Genomic DNA, 15,407 nt, shown 5'->3' with positions numbered 1-15,407 from the left:
GACTATTAACAAATCTTGAGCAGCTTCTTTCTCCCTCTCCCATCATCCACATAATCAAAGGATATCTTTTATTCTAAAGGTTTACTGGAAGAAATGAAGTGTAATGCACCCCATTAAGTTCCCTACACTCATATAGATACCAATCACCTTATTCTTCACCTCTCAAATAGTGTTTTTGTTTTGAGGGGTTTTTTGTTTGGTTGTTTTGGTTTGGGGGGGGGTTCTTTATAGGGCAATGAGAGTTAAGTGACTTGCCCAGGGTCACACAGCTAGTAGGTGTCAAGTGTCAGAGGTCAGACGTCATATTTGAATTCAGGTCCTCCTGACTCCAGGGCCAGTGCTTTATCCACTGCGCCACCTAGCTGCCCCTCAAATGGATTCTTTTTTTTTTTTCCTCAAATGGATTCTTGACGTACTTTCATAATTGGTGGCCCTGCCTCTAATTTCTCCTTACTCCAATCCCTCCCACGCCTCATCACCAGAGAATTGTCCCTAAAGTTCAAGTCTAGCCATGTCACATCTCTGTTCATGGAACTTGATGGCTCCCTATTACAGAATAATATAATTGAAGAGTTGAAAGGGACTTTAGCAATGGTCCACTCCACCCAGCCCTCAAAGGAATCCCCACAACAATAGACCCTACAAGTGCTCGTCCAGCCTCTTGCACTTTTGAACTGCTCGGATTGTTAGCAAGTTTTTCCTGACATCAGACCTAAATCTGCTTCTTTGCAGTTTCCAGCCAGGGCTCTGGTTTTTCCCACTGAGACCCAACAGTGAATGTATTCATTCTCCACATGACAGACCTTCAGATACTTGAAGATGACCCTCATGTTTGCCCCCCGAGTCTTTCCATCTTCAGGCTAAATGTATCCAGTTCCTTTAACTAATCCTCCTATGCCGTGGACTCCAGACCACCCTGCTTGCTGTCCAGTGGGTACTTTCTAGTCCTTTTAAAATTGTGGCATCCGGAATACACAGTATTCCAGATGAGGGCTGATGAGGGGAGACTACAGTGAGGCCTCCCTCTTCTCAGAAACTGTGCATCTCTCAACATAGCCCAAGATTGCACTAGCTTTTTGGACTGCTATATTGCACTGCTAGCATTGAGCTGTTTCGGGGGGGGGGGGCAGGTTGTGGGGCAATGAGGGTTAAGTAACTTGCCCAGAGACACACAGCTAATAAGTGTCAAGTGTCAAGTCAGATTGGAATTCAAGTCCTCCTGAATCCAGGACCAGTGCTTTATCCACTGCATCACCTAAGCTGCCCCCCACCCCATTGCAATCTACTTTAAACCATTAGCACTTTGTCAGAACAACGACTCCATGTCCCCTCCATATTATACTTCTGAAGTTGATTCTTTGTACCAAAGTTCAGGACTTTACTTTTTATTCCCAGTGATTTTCACCTTTTTAGCTTCAAAGCTCTAGCCTATCAAGATCCTATTTGGGTCCCGACTATGTCATCTTCTGAGATAGCAGTCCCTCCCAGTTTTGTGTCATCTTCAAATCTGATTAGTATACCATCTGTGCCTTTACTTAAGTCATGGATAAAAATGTTTAAAAGTTCAGGACCAAGCACAGGTCCCCAGAATATGCCACTGTAGACCTCTTGCCCTGTTGACATTGAACACTAGCAACTGCTCCTTGAGTCTGTCCATCCAACTAGTTCCCCATTTGATTATACTTTTGTATAATTCATATCCCTCCATCTTCTCCACAACAATAGTATGAGATGCTTTATCAAAAGTTCTGCTAAAATCTAGCTAAATTACATCTACCACAGCATTTCCCCCATCTACTTGTTTGGTAATCATGTGGAAAAAGGGAATTGAGGTCAGTCTAGCATGACTTGTCCTTGATGAAGCCACACTGACTCTTTCTAATCACTGCTTCCTTTTCTAAATGTTCACAGCTATCTCTTAATGATCCATTCTAAAATTTTCCCAAAGAATCAAACTCAAGCTTAATGGAACATATTCTGTGAACTCTTTTCTCTTTCCCTTTTTGAAACTCGGGACCATTTTTGCCCTTTTCCCATATTCTGGTATATTTCCAATTTTCCATGATCTTTCAGATATGACTTGCAATGGCTCTGTCATCACATCAGCCAGTTCTTTCAGGATAGGAAGATGTAATTCAATGGTGCCAAGTAACCAGAATTCATGAAAAAGCAGCTAGGTAACCTCTTACTATCCCTCTACTTGTCTTGGGTAACAGGTCCTTCTTAGTAATATTATGCTGTCATTCCTAATGTAAAAGTATCCTTTGCAAAGAAAAAAGATAACAAGATAAGTTCTTCTCTCTCTGGCCAATTCTCATCATCCCATCTACCCCAAACAAACCCTATCCCAACTTGGACCCTCCTTTTCCTCCTTATTCCTCTTTTAAAACATTTTTTGTTACCTTCTTTCAGTTTCCCTCACCAGCTTCAGCTCATTACAAATTTTGGCATTTCTCACATGCTTTGTTCTTCTGATACATTTTCTGTTGCCTGATCTCAGTTCCATCTTCTGTAAAATTATCTTAAAAGTCGAAGGTAGTTGGTGAGTTCCCTATGCATCCACATTCATCCCTTTGGATCAGTCCCATTTTTCTTCCTCAGTGGAATTATTTCCTCTTGTCTCCAGATTTTCACTGTTGAGCATCTCCTATCAATCCTGGGCTGACTTGCCCTGAAGCATCTTGCTCAGTGATATCCATCTATCTTTTCCTCTGAACTCTTTGAAATCTGCTTTCCTAAAACCTAGGGGAAGTGTCAGAGTAGGCCCAGATTTTCTCCCCTACTACCTTCTTATTCTACCTGCCTTATCAGGTATTATTTCCTCTTAAGGTTCTTGTTGTTCCTCGTGTAATTTTCCATCACTGTCTCTGTGCCTTTTGCCTACACTCTCCCCCATGCCTGGAATGCCCTCTTTCCCTACCTCTGCCTCTTAGAATCATTAGTTCCCTTCAAAATTCAGCTCCAATGCCACCTTCTAAATGAAGTCACTCCTGATTCCCTCCTCCTGCCACCAGAAGCTAATTCCTCCCTCAGCCTGGTATTTATTTTGTACATATTTATATGTGGACATGTTGCCTCCTCAAACCTCGAGGATCAGAGCTGTTTCATTTTTGCTTTGACATCTCTGATCCCTAACACTATGCCTGACACAGTAAATGTCAAGTGTCTGAGGCTGGATTTGAACTCAGGTCTTCCTGAATCCAGGGCTCTATCCACCACACCATCTAGATGCCCCAGTAGGCTCTTTTTTTTTTTTTTTAAAGTGAGGCAATTGGGGTTAAGTGACTTGCCCAGGGTCACACAGGTAGTAAGTGTTAAGTGTCTGAGGCTGAATTTGAACTCAGGTACTCCTGACTCCAGGGCCGGTGCTCTATCTACTGCGCCACCTAGCTGCCCCCCAGTAGGCTCTTAATAAATGTTTTTTGACTGAATGGCTCCTAAGAGATCTCCAAGGATTTCTTCCCAAGACAATGGCTATCTTTCCTATCATTCTTTGCAAATGCCAATGGAAGTGGTAGTCCTCTGATGCTCCCTGCCTATTTTATCCCATCCCTCAAGCAGATGTGGTATTCTTCACTTAGCTTTTGTGCACTAAAGTCCTCAAATGACATGCCAGTGGTATGTATGTATGTATGTATGTATGTATATGCGTAGACATACATACATACATACATACATACACACATATATCTTAGAGATGGGTGAAGTGACTCTTAAAAGCCTTGAGATGAATAAATAGGAAATTATTTTATGATTGTTAGACAACAATGCACACATACCCTGGTGTGTATGGCTTGTTACCTAATCAAATCTTACCAGCAAGGGAGAAAGTGTTTTCCTTTTCAATGAGTATGAAAATGCCGAGTGTCCTTTCTCACTTCCTCTCTCCCTATTTATTGCCCTCCCCAGGATTGGCACCTGCTGAGCAGTAATTAGGGCAGCCCTAATTTGGACAGCCAAATCCTGATTACAGTGAGAGGAAAAACAGGAAATGTTCTAGTTTTGCTGCCAGCAAATGACTGACTTAAATAGAAAGCCATATACAATTCAAATGATCCAAAAAGATATAACGGGATTGGGGGGTGGGAGGAGTGCGCCAACCTGATTCTTTTATCTGCTTCTCAGCAAATATTCTACAGAAATTACCAAACCCATAAGCTCATGATGCCCTCTGGTGAAAGTGAATGTGTCTTCCAAGATTTCAGCTTGAGAACCAGAATTAACAGAGAACCGTGAGGTCAAAAATTTCTCACCCACCTATGAGAGCCACTCCAAGAGGAGAAGCAGTGTATAATAAGAGAGACCATATTTATTATACACTTAATTTCATGTTGGGGACAAAAGGAAAAGGCTTCTTATAGAAGATATACTCAGAGATATCAGGATGAATTATATCTCAATTTGGCCCAGAAGATAGTCTAAAAAAGCTGTTATAAATTCCTTAGGTAACTACATCATAACCAGTGTGTTTTTTTTCTGTCTAGTTGTTCATCCTACGATGAGTTTCTCTTTGCCTTTTTATCCTCATAGTGCAGGCACTAAATGGGCAGCTAATGGTTCCCAAATTCACATTTTGAAATGCAAGTCCTTTTAAAAGCTTTTTAAGGGGATTCTGAGTGCCCTTTAAAACATAACAACAACAACAATAAGAGTAGCTGGGATTTGTATAGTGCTTTAACTTTTGCAAAGCACTTTATAAGTATTATCTCATTTTATCCTCACAACCACCCTGAGTGCTAGCTGATGCTATTCTCCCCACTTCCTATTAAAGGAACCTGGAGCAGATAGAGGTTAAGGGATTTGACTAAAGTCACACAGCTCATAAATGTTTGGGACCAAATTTGAACTCAGGTCTTGATTCCAGATCCAGCACGCTATCCACTTTGCTTCCAATTTGTCAGTCAACAAATACTTATTACTGGGAGGTGCCATGGTATAGTAGAAATAGGGGACCCACATTTAAGTCCTGATTCTACCACCTAGTCCCAAGGTGACCTTGGGCAAATCGCTTCTCTGGGCCACAGTTCCCTCCTCTATAAAATCAGGGGAGGGAATTACAATTATTCCTTCCACATCACAAGGGTTAGGGGCATGGCAACCTTGCAATCTGGAAAATCCATGCAAAAATTTTTGGCCTCCTTTTCATACCACGGAAGAAGTTCGATTTTTTTTTCTTTTTGTTTTATGGAGTGTTTACAATACATTATTGTGAAATTTGGGTTGATATTATACAATACTATACATATATTTTATACATTTCTGAGTTTCTAAACTTTTCCTGTGTCGTCTGCTGGTCTTCATGTGTCAAGAGGACCTGAGTTCAAGTCTTACTTCAGACACTTGCTGTATGACCCTAGGCAAGTCATTCAACCCCAATTGCCTTAAATGTCTGGGGCCATCTCCAGTTATCCTGATATATATCTTGCCACTGGACCTAGATGGCTCTGGGAGAGAGGGTGAGGTTGGTGACTTTGCACAGCCCTCCCTCACTTAAATCCAATTCAGTGTGTGGTAAAAAGTTTTAACAGTCGGTTAGATAATGGAGAGACGCCAGTTTTTTTTAGGACCACCCTTTTGGGGAGGAGACCAACAGCATGAGCTACGCACACCAGTCTGCCTGCGATGCACGCCAGATTGCCTGCTGAGCACTCGACTTCTGGGGTGCGAGCTTAAAAGGCAAGGAGAGAACGGAAGTGGGCCTTTTTCCTGCTCCGCTGGTCTCCTGGCTGCGCTGCACAGACAGACGTGGACTGGAGTTTGACTCGGCCCGGCTCTCGGTTAACAGCAAGTGTTTGACTCGGTCTCTCTCCCCAAAGGTGGCCTTGGGTTTTGGTGAGTTTTATACAGAATATAGACTAAGCCTAGACTTAAGACGATTTGTATTGTATTTCTACTTTCCTATCCTTCTAATCAACATCACCTTGTGACTACCATACAATAAAGGTCTATCTAGAAAACCAGAAGCTTCTTCCATTTACTAGTCTGGGAGATAAATTAAGGGAAAGGTTAAGTAGGGTAGATTTATGATCTAATAAGTGTAAGTCATGACATCACCCCGATGTCACGGTCCTCTTCAAGAAAGAAGGACAAACAACAACAATCATATGTCATGTGCAGCTTCTGCAAAACTCCCACAAAATTCCCATTTAATTTCTTATGCCAACTTGCGACATGTCAAAGCCACTATGGGGAAAGTCACAATGTGGAAAGGATGGCTGTAGATGGTCCCTGCTGTACCTTTTAGCTCTGTGTGTTCAACACAATGGAATAGACATAATGACGTGTAAGCAATAGCCCCCCTCCCTAGTCAGAACCCAGGGCACTACGGGGCGAGGCTAGGTCCATAAAACCTTTAGAGAACAAGACATCAGCAGTGCTTCACTAATACAGAAGTGAGAATTCTGGGGACTTCCGTCATTCAGCATGTAATAGTAGACCTATCGTCAAAATCTCTGTGGCAAATAGGAGTCACAAAGCATATGTCCTTTACTTAAGAACAATGGAGCCCATGACAAAAGTTGACTGTCTGATGTGCATTTCTCTTTATTTTTCTCCTTGGTGTATTGGAGCATTTGTGTGTGTAAAACTCATTAACCCCCCCCCCGGCCCCCAAAAAGCAACCAGCATTAGGCTCTAGGCCATAAAGTTATGTCTAAGGTGACCGATTATAAGCAGTGATATCCCGATAGTGCTAAAAGGTGACAGTGGATAGCAGAGGAAGGAGAAAGAAATGTGTCTGATAACTGGGTCTAAAATAATGGGTTTGTGGTGGATGATTTCTAAAGTTTCTTGCATCTCTTACTACACTATGAATTGATGCGATGCTGGTGATAGTCAAAAATATTCTATGTTATAGGTTGTAATAATAATAATAATAAGCTTGTGGGGGCAGCTAGGTGGCCCACTGGATTCAGGAGGACCTGAGTTCAAATCTAGCCTCAGACATTTGACACTTACTAGCTGTGTGACCCTGGGCAAGTCACTTAACCCTCATTGCCCTGCCCCCCCCCAAAAAAAAAGAATCAGCAGCAGGCCAGGAATCAGAAGATATGGGTTCAAGTCTAGGTTTTGACACCAATTAGCCATGTGACTTCAGTTTTTCCATGTGTAAAATGGAGATGTGTTACCTTCACTGCTTTATATGGTTGATATGAGGAAAGTCTGTCAAAGACTATAAATGAATGGAGAGGGGTGAATCATTATTATTATGATTAACCTAAAGAGTACAAAGAATTTTGCCTGACTATTGGTCTACTAGTTAAATTGCTGCATCTAATTTGGACAGGCCTTGTCTATCTGCCTCAGCAGCTCCCAGATTCAACCTGCAGAAGTGAATGCCCTACCCAGTCTGTCACCAAGCAGTTGAGTTCAATTAGCCCTACCTGCCCTTTAGTTGTTTACCTAATGAAAAGGCTCAGCACCCCCGCTGTGTCCAGGGACCATGCTCCCTTGCACTTCACAACTGTTCCAGAGAAGCAGCTCCCTTCAGAGCCCGTCAACAACACCACCAGATGTTTTCTGAATGGAATTCACCGAGCTGTGTCGAGGGGATGGACCCTCCTCCATGCAGCACCATCACCTGTTCCAAGAGTTCCACCTATTTTCCTCTTCCTCTTGGGAGCGGGTACAAATAGTTACACAGATGGCTCTGCCTGTGGCCTGTTGAGCTGTGAATTAATTAGTAGATTATGGCTTTGGTGGTGACAATTAACCCTACTCCTCTTGTGGAATAATTGCTTGGGACTTCTCCCTCTTTGTGTGTACACGCATGGCTATTTGGATATGTTCTGGATATTAGTAATGCAGATGATATGGGACATCACAGACTCATAAGCTAATAAATGAAATTATTCAGGGGCAGTAACCTTGCCACCTAAGTGGAAAGTTATCATTGGGATCATTTTATGTTGCCAAAAAATGCTACCACTTTCCAAATTCAGAGTTGCTGATAATATTGTTGTTAGCTCCATTCTAAATTTATTGTTGAGTAGTGTGAATATCCAATATGTTTAACTAGTGTGAGCAGTAAAGTACGATTAAATTAATCCAGGGTAAGTGGGTAAATGAATCTGTGGCCCATCTATTCTACTGAGTGGTAGAATGAGAGGCATTGGTCAGGAAACTACATATTTCAGCACATATCCATGGAACCCAATTGAGTTCCTAAACCATTTAGGGCACATGAACCCAATGATCCAAAGAATCAAAACTGGGTGAGGTTTATGTTTTCTATTGTCTTACCGGCCAGATCTAAATTCTTTTTGTTGTTGTTGTTTTGGTTTTGGTTTGTTTGTTTTTATTTTTTGATTTTGGTGGGGCAATGAGGGTTAAATGACTTGCCCAGGGTCACACAACTAGCAAGTGTCAAGTGTCTGAAGCCAGATTTGGACTCAGGTCCTTCTGAATCCAGGGCTGGTGCTTTATTCACTGTGCTACCTAGCTGCCCCCAGATCTGAATTCTTAATGTCAGGCTAAAATGTACAATGATTCCTGGGACAACCTCCAGACCAGAAAAGGCTTCCTTGACATTAACCTCATGGCACATTTCAAGAAACTGGTAAGAGTATTAACTTAGGAGTCAGGAGATTGGGTTCTGATTCTAGGTCTACCACTGTCTACATTGATGACCTGAGTTAAGTCACTTTACCCTCATTCATTGTTTCAGTTAACAAGCACTTATACTCTCCCTCTCCTTCTTTCTCTTCCTCCCCCTCTCTACCTACAATAAAAAGAATAACAAAACCCTGAACAAGCATTTATTGAAATGCCCTCTGCCAGGCTCTGGGAATGCAAAGAGCACAAAAGCACTACATAAATTCAAGGTGCTATCTTATTATGATCCACATGCCTCACTTTCCATACTGTTGTTGTTTGTCCTTCATTCTCTTTTTTTTTTTTTAGGTGAGGCAATTGGGGTTAAGTGACTTGCCCAGGGTCACACAGCTAGTAAGTGTTAAGTGTCTGAGGTTGGATTTGAACTGAGGTCCTCCTGACTCCAGGGTCAATGCTCTATCCACTGTGCCACCTAGCTGCCCCCTTCATTCTCAAAGAGAACCATGACATGGGGAGGTGATGTCATGACTTGCAGTGAATTGGATTTAAGTGAGAAAAGGCTGTGCAGAGTCACCAACCTCACTCTCTCCTCCAGAGCCATCTGGGTCCAGTGGCAAGATATACATCAGGATGACTGGGGATGGCCCCAGATGTTTGAAGCAATCAGGATTAAGTGACTTGCCTAGGTTCACATAGCTAGTTAAGTGTCATGTGGGGGGCAGCTAGGTGGCTCAGTGGATAGAGCACTGGCCCTGGAGTCAGGAGGACCTGAGTTCAAATCCGGTCCCAGACATTTAACACTTACTAGTTGTGTGACCCTAGGCAAGTCACTTAACCCCAATTGCCTCACACACACACAAAAAGTGTCATGTGTCTGTGGCCAGATTTGAACTCATGTCCTCCTGACTCCAGGGCTAGTGCTCTATCCACCGCACCACCTAGCTGCCCCTGCTTTCCATGTATGTATTCGTGGAAAGCGGAATGTACTCCCCTGGTTAGACCATTTCTGTAGTATTGTGTTGAGTTCCAAGGGTCATGTTTTAAGAACATTAATGAACTAATGTCCAAAGAAGGGCATATAAGACAGTATATGGCCTTGAGTTCATGCCATATGAGGATCATTTGAAGGCATTGGTAATGTTTAGCTTTGAGAAAAGAAAACTCAGGAGTACATGAGAGCTGCATTTAAGTATTTGAATCGTTGTGATATGGAAGAGGGATTAGACTTTCTCTGCAGAGCCCCAGAGGAAGAAACTTACTTGTATTTGGCTACATGTTACTTCCCTGTCTTTCAATAGAATGTAAGCTCCTAGAAGACAGGAACTGTCATTGGTTCTTTATCTGTGTTTCTCCAACACCTAATATAGTGTCTTCTACACTGTAGGTCTTTGTTGAACGAAAGAAAGAGCTTTCATTAAGTGCTTATTATGTACTGAGAATTAAGCTGGTGATACAAATACACCCAAGCACCCAAGTCCCTGCCCTCAAAGAGCTTATATTCTAATGGAAGAAGACAATGCATAAAGGGGAGCAGGGGAGAGTATCTTTTTTGAAAATTGCAGAAAGTGGTGTGGTAGCCCATTTCCAGGCAAGAAGAGTCAAAAGCTCACCTATCAGAGCTCAGAGTCACAGGGGCAGAGTCCATGTTTTGGTGGGAGGAGGATCAGGAAGATCATCAGAATATAAGAAACACGTTTGGAAATGGTCCAAGAAGAGGTGGAGTGGCCTAGTTTCAGGCAGGAAAACGTGAAAGCTTACCTATATATGTGAGCCTAAGCTCAAGGTCAGAGTTCCAATGGGAGAGGGAGGAGGGGAATGGACAGAATAAAGGGGCAGGGTTTGGAAGTGGCCAAGAAGTGTTGAATGTACCTTTTATTATAATAACTCTACAGCTAATTCAAGAATAGGATAGTTTAGTATTATATGGGATAGAGAATAAATGCAAAACAAGTTAAACAAAGGAAAGTTTCTTATAACTAAATAGTGAATCCAAACCTATCTCCTGGTCTTTTCTTCCCACTGCTGTATTATCTAGACAACAGCAGAAGACTTCTAATCCCTCTTCCATAGGAAAAACTTATAAATACTTGAAAGTTGCTATCCTAGTTTTAGTTTTCTCCTCTCTAGGCTAGCTATCCCTAGTTCCTTTATTTAGTCATTGCATGGCATGGTTTCAAGTCCCCAAATCATGCTTGTAACACTTTTCTTTTTTTCTAAATAAATCTATTTATTTTTAACATTCTTTTCCTTTTAAAATTTGAATTCCAAATTCTCTCCCTCCCTCCCACCCCTCCCCCACCTGCTGAGGAGGCAAGAAAAAGTATGTCAGTTATGTGTATGAAATCATCCAAAACATATTTCCGTATTATCCATATCACAAAAGAGGCCCCAAAAGTGAGAAAATTATTTAATTTACACTCAGCATTTATCAGTTCTCTCTCTGGATGGGGATAGCGTTTTTTTCATCACAAGTGCTTTGAAATGGTCTTGGATCATTGTATTGATCAGAGCGGTCAAGTCTTTCACAGTTGATCATCATTACAACATTGCTGGAACTGGGATTACTGTTCTTCTTATTTCACCTAGCATCAATTCATATAGGTCTTGCCATGTTATTTTTCTGAAACCACCCTCCTCATTAACTCTTATTACTTCACTATAATCATATAGCCTTTTTCTAGGTATACATCAGTTAATGTCATTCAAAAAATATGGAACTCAGAACTGAACATCTACTCTAATACTCAGAAGGAAAGACTCAACAGAAGACCATTCATTCTGCACAATGTGCCTGCATTAAGGCAGCGTAAATTCCAATTTAGATTAGTTTTTTTAGGTTGCCATGTCACACTACTGACTCTTATCAAACTTGCATTCAACCCCTTAATGTCTTTATTTTGTACATTAGTATTCCTTATGTTGGATTGCCTCAAAGCAGGGCACACCTGTGTCCATTCAGTCACTCTTGTGAGAATATGTCTAGACTGCCATATGCATTCCTCAATGAATATTCTGATTTGTAGCAGTTAAACTGCTTCTCACTGTTGAAAAGAACCTTGTAGTGAATCCTTGCGTAAAGAAAAAGTGATTTGCCTAAGTGCCAAATTACTTGATCACTTGACTAAGTCCTTTAATGAAGAGATTTTGAATGTGTATAAACACCAAGGAAGGAAAGGAATTACATAAGGCGATGACAGTAGGTTACAGACTCCCAGAACTGAAAGTTATCTTTCCTTGTTTCTAGATCAAATGACATGTAGCCCATCCATGCAAATTTGTTTCTGTCTTATTCTTAAGACCTCTCGCCAAAATAATGTCATGGTCCTTTCTAGTTACTATTTCCTGTCTTTGACTTTTTTTTTTCCTATTAAGCAGATTTTTATGACATCTAACCTAGAGGGATAATAGAAACCAAGGATAAGTCTATAATATTCTAAATGGTCTTTCAGGATCCAGTGAAATATTGTTCTTTGCAAAGAGCTGCCTTATGTTTCCTAAACTGGTGGATGAGAACTCCAGTGATGTAGTTTACCCAGATTTTAGCAACACATGTAATATTTCATGCTGTACTTGTAGAGAAGATGGAGAGATGTGGATAAGGCAACAAGACAATTATATGGATGATGCAAGAGTGGTTGGATAAGTTGACTCAAAGAGTAATCAGTAGTGGTGTGATGTCAGCATAGAAGAAAGTCTTCACTAGACTACCTCAGCAATCTGTGTTTGTCTCTTTATTATTTAATATTTTATCAGTCTTGGATAAAGCCATAATTTGCATATTCATTAAATTTGTAGATGACACTAAACTACAAGCTATAACTAATACAGTGGATTAAAAAACAAGATGCAAAAAGATCTTTACAGGCTGGGACATTGGACCAAATCTAATAAGATAAAAAGCAGTTGGAATGAATGTTAAGTCTTGTAATTGTGATGTGGGATATATTAATTGATCAAATTGATCATGAGTCATCCCAAAAGAATTACAAGATTCAGTGACTCAGTTTCCCAAGTTTTATTGCAATACTATGAGTGACCACAGGGAAAGCATCATGGAGGTGTCTCTTGAATAGGGAAAGAAGAGACAGTTATATTTATAGTATGGATAAATTGATTATCAGTCTCATTATAATAATCTCCTCCTTAGGGAGGTACAAGGGAGGGCTTATCCTAATTTGGAGTTCCTGGAGGCTTGAGCCAACCCCCAAGGCAGATACCTTTTTTCCGTGGAGGTGTGTTTTGGGGGTTTACACGTCATAAGGTGAATCTGGGGACAAATTTGGCCTTTTCTGCATGTCACCTTTTCATTCTCATGTCTAGTTTCAAAATATTTTCATTTATCACTTTGAATTTCTATACCCTTTCTGTGTATCATTGTTATAGTTAAGGTCTCTATGACCTGCCTCTTTAGGTTCTTGTTATGGGTGGTAATTAATGTGGGTAATGAGAACCTAGGCCCTGACTTGTATTAATGAAGACTCGAGTCTTAAGTTATCCATTCACTGGGGTCTGAATCCCTCTTAGAGCTCAGATCTAAATTAGAGCTTGGGTCTTAGGTTTTTCCGTTAACCCCTTTTTTGCCTCCTACATTTGGGTACCCTCCAAAAAAGCAATTTCCATTAGTATAATATAGAGGAAGCATGTTTAGATAGCAGGTTGTCTGGAAAAAAAATTTGGACTGCAGATCCAGTATGAGTTAGCATTGTGATATGGCAGTCTAAACGACCGCCGTCTTGTCATGCACTGAGAAAGGCATTGTTACTAGGAATGAGAGGGTGATCTCTGCACCTCTGTCCTCAGCCTTTTTCACATTTCATCCATAAGTACTTTGTTCAATCCTGGGCGTTAATTTAAGAAGAACATTGATAAGTTAAAAGTGCTTAGAAGAAATCACCCAGGATATTGAAGGGCCCTGAGCCTATGCTCTATGAAGAATATTTGGAGGAATTGGAGATGTTTAACATGGAAAAGAAAAGATACCGGGAGAACACAATAGAGGTCTTCAAGTATTTAAAGAACTGTCAAGTAGACGAGAGATTATATTTGTTCTGTTTAACCCCAAGGGACAAAACCAGGAGCAGGAGGGTAGGTAGAAGTTGTAAGGAGGCAAATTCAGGCTTGATATTAGGGGGGAAGCTTCCTCACAATTACAGCTCCAAAAATGCAGTGGACATGAAATTAGTCTCTAAAGGTTTCCAAGAATCTCTGCGGTTAGCACCCATCCTAAATGCATCACTTGTATTAAGTAAATGTATGTCCTTTGCTAATAAATCTTTTTCATTTAAAGGAGAAAAATGTGTGAATTTCCCTCTTGCCAATCAATCAACATTCATTTTTTAAACACTCATTGTGTACCAGGCACTATGCTAAGTAGTAGGAATAAAAGGAAAATAAAAATATGGTTCTGCCCTCAGGAAGCTCACATTCTAAAAGAAGAGATGACTTGCCAACATGTTATATTCAGTATAAGTAGGAGATAATCCAAGAGAAAGGTGGCACTTGCATTGGTTGTGAGATTGGGGAGAGAGGGAAAGATCTTTTGCAAAAGGAAGAATTTAAGCTGAGTTTTGAAGCTAGGGAAATGAGGTGGCAGAGGGACAAAGGAAAAGCTTTCTAAGCATAGAGAACAGCCGCTGGAAAGGCACAGAATTAGGAAAGAGCTTCACGTTCAGGAAAGCCAGGGTCGCTAGATCGTAAGTGAAAGGGAACAGAGGATAAGAAAACTGGAAAGATAGGATGGACCAAATTCAGGAGGGACTTAAAATACCTAACAGAACATTTTATGGGGGCGGCTAGGTGGCACAGTGGATAAAGCACCAGCCCTGGAGTCAGGAGTACCTGAGTTCAGATCCGGCCTCAGACACTTGACACTTACTAGCTGTGTGACCCTGGGCAAGTCACTTAACCCCCATTGCCCCGCAAAAAAAAAAAAAAAAAAATTTATATTTGATCCTAGAGGTAATAGGGATCCACTGGATTTCATGAAGTTGGGGGAAGCGGTGACGGCCAGATCTATGCTTTACAATGATCATTTTGGCAGCTGAGTAGAGGATGGATTGTAGAGATCTGAGACAGAGGGACTAACCAGAAAGCTATTACCATAGTCCAGGCGTGAAGTAAGGAAGGCTGACATCAGGGTGGTGGATGTGTAAGTGAAGGGAAGGTGATGTATACGAAAAGTGGTGTAAAATTAGAAACATCCAATCTCAGTAACATTATATACCTGGAGTAAGTGCAAGATTACAAGCGAAGCAGAAAACTGGGAAAGAATTTTTGAAACAAGTATCTCTGATAAAGGCCTCCTTTCTCACATATATAGAGAACTGAGTCAAATTTATAAAAAATACAAGTCATTCCCCAATTGATAAATGGTCAAAGGAAATGAACAGGCAGTTTTCAAAGAAATCAAAGCTATTTATAATCACATGTTAAAAAAAAAAAAAAGAAGTTGCAAGAAAGGAGGTGATGGTGGCACTGATGCTGGGTAAGCCTGAGTGACTGGAAGGGTGGTTGTGACCTTGATAATAATAAGAAACTTGGGAAGAAAAGAGGGTGTAGGGAAAAAGATAATGAGTTTTGATTTGAACATATTGAGCTTGAGATGTCCGAAGGAAGTTGTTTAAAATGTCGAAGAGGCAGTTGGTGAAAAGAAGTCTTGTCTATAATCTGGAAATAATGTTTTGTAGCCTTTCCTATCTTCAATTGTACATAGTAGGTGCATAATGAATATTTCCTCAGTTGTTGAATTTAGTTGTTTAATCAGTGACTAATTAGTACTTCCTAAGTAAATAAATTTCAATTATGTCACTGGAATTACTAACCAGATTTGGGGCCATAGAAATTAATTATTCTGA

At 40.8% G+C, this 15,407-nt stretch overlaps 1 protein-coding gene across 1 annotated transcript in view; it reads left to right on the top strand.

Moving 5' to 3' along the window:
* Window positions 1–15,407, top strand: part of EXOC4 (exocyst complex component 4) — a 911,169-nt gene that overhangs the window by 730,348 nt on the left and 165,414 nt on the right. The window lies entirely within an intron of this gene.

The sequence above is a fragment of the Dromiciops gliroides genome, chromosome 5 (genome assembly GCF_019393635.1).
Source record: "Dromiciops gliroides isolate mDroGli1 chromosome 5, mDroGli1.pri, whole genome shotgun sequence".
Taxonomy (NCBI): Eukaryota; Metazoa; Chordata; class Mammalia; order Microbiotheria; family Microbiotheriidae; genus Dromiciops; species Dromiciops gliroides.
The sequence above is the reverse complement of the archived record's forward strand: the minus strand, read 5'-3'. Positions and strand labels throughout refer to the sequence as shown.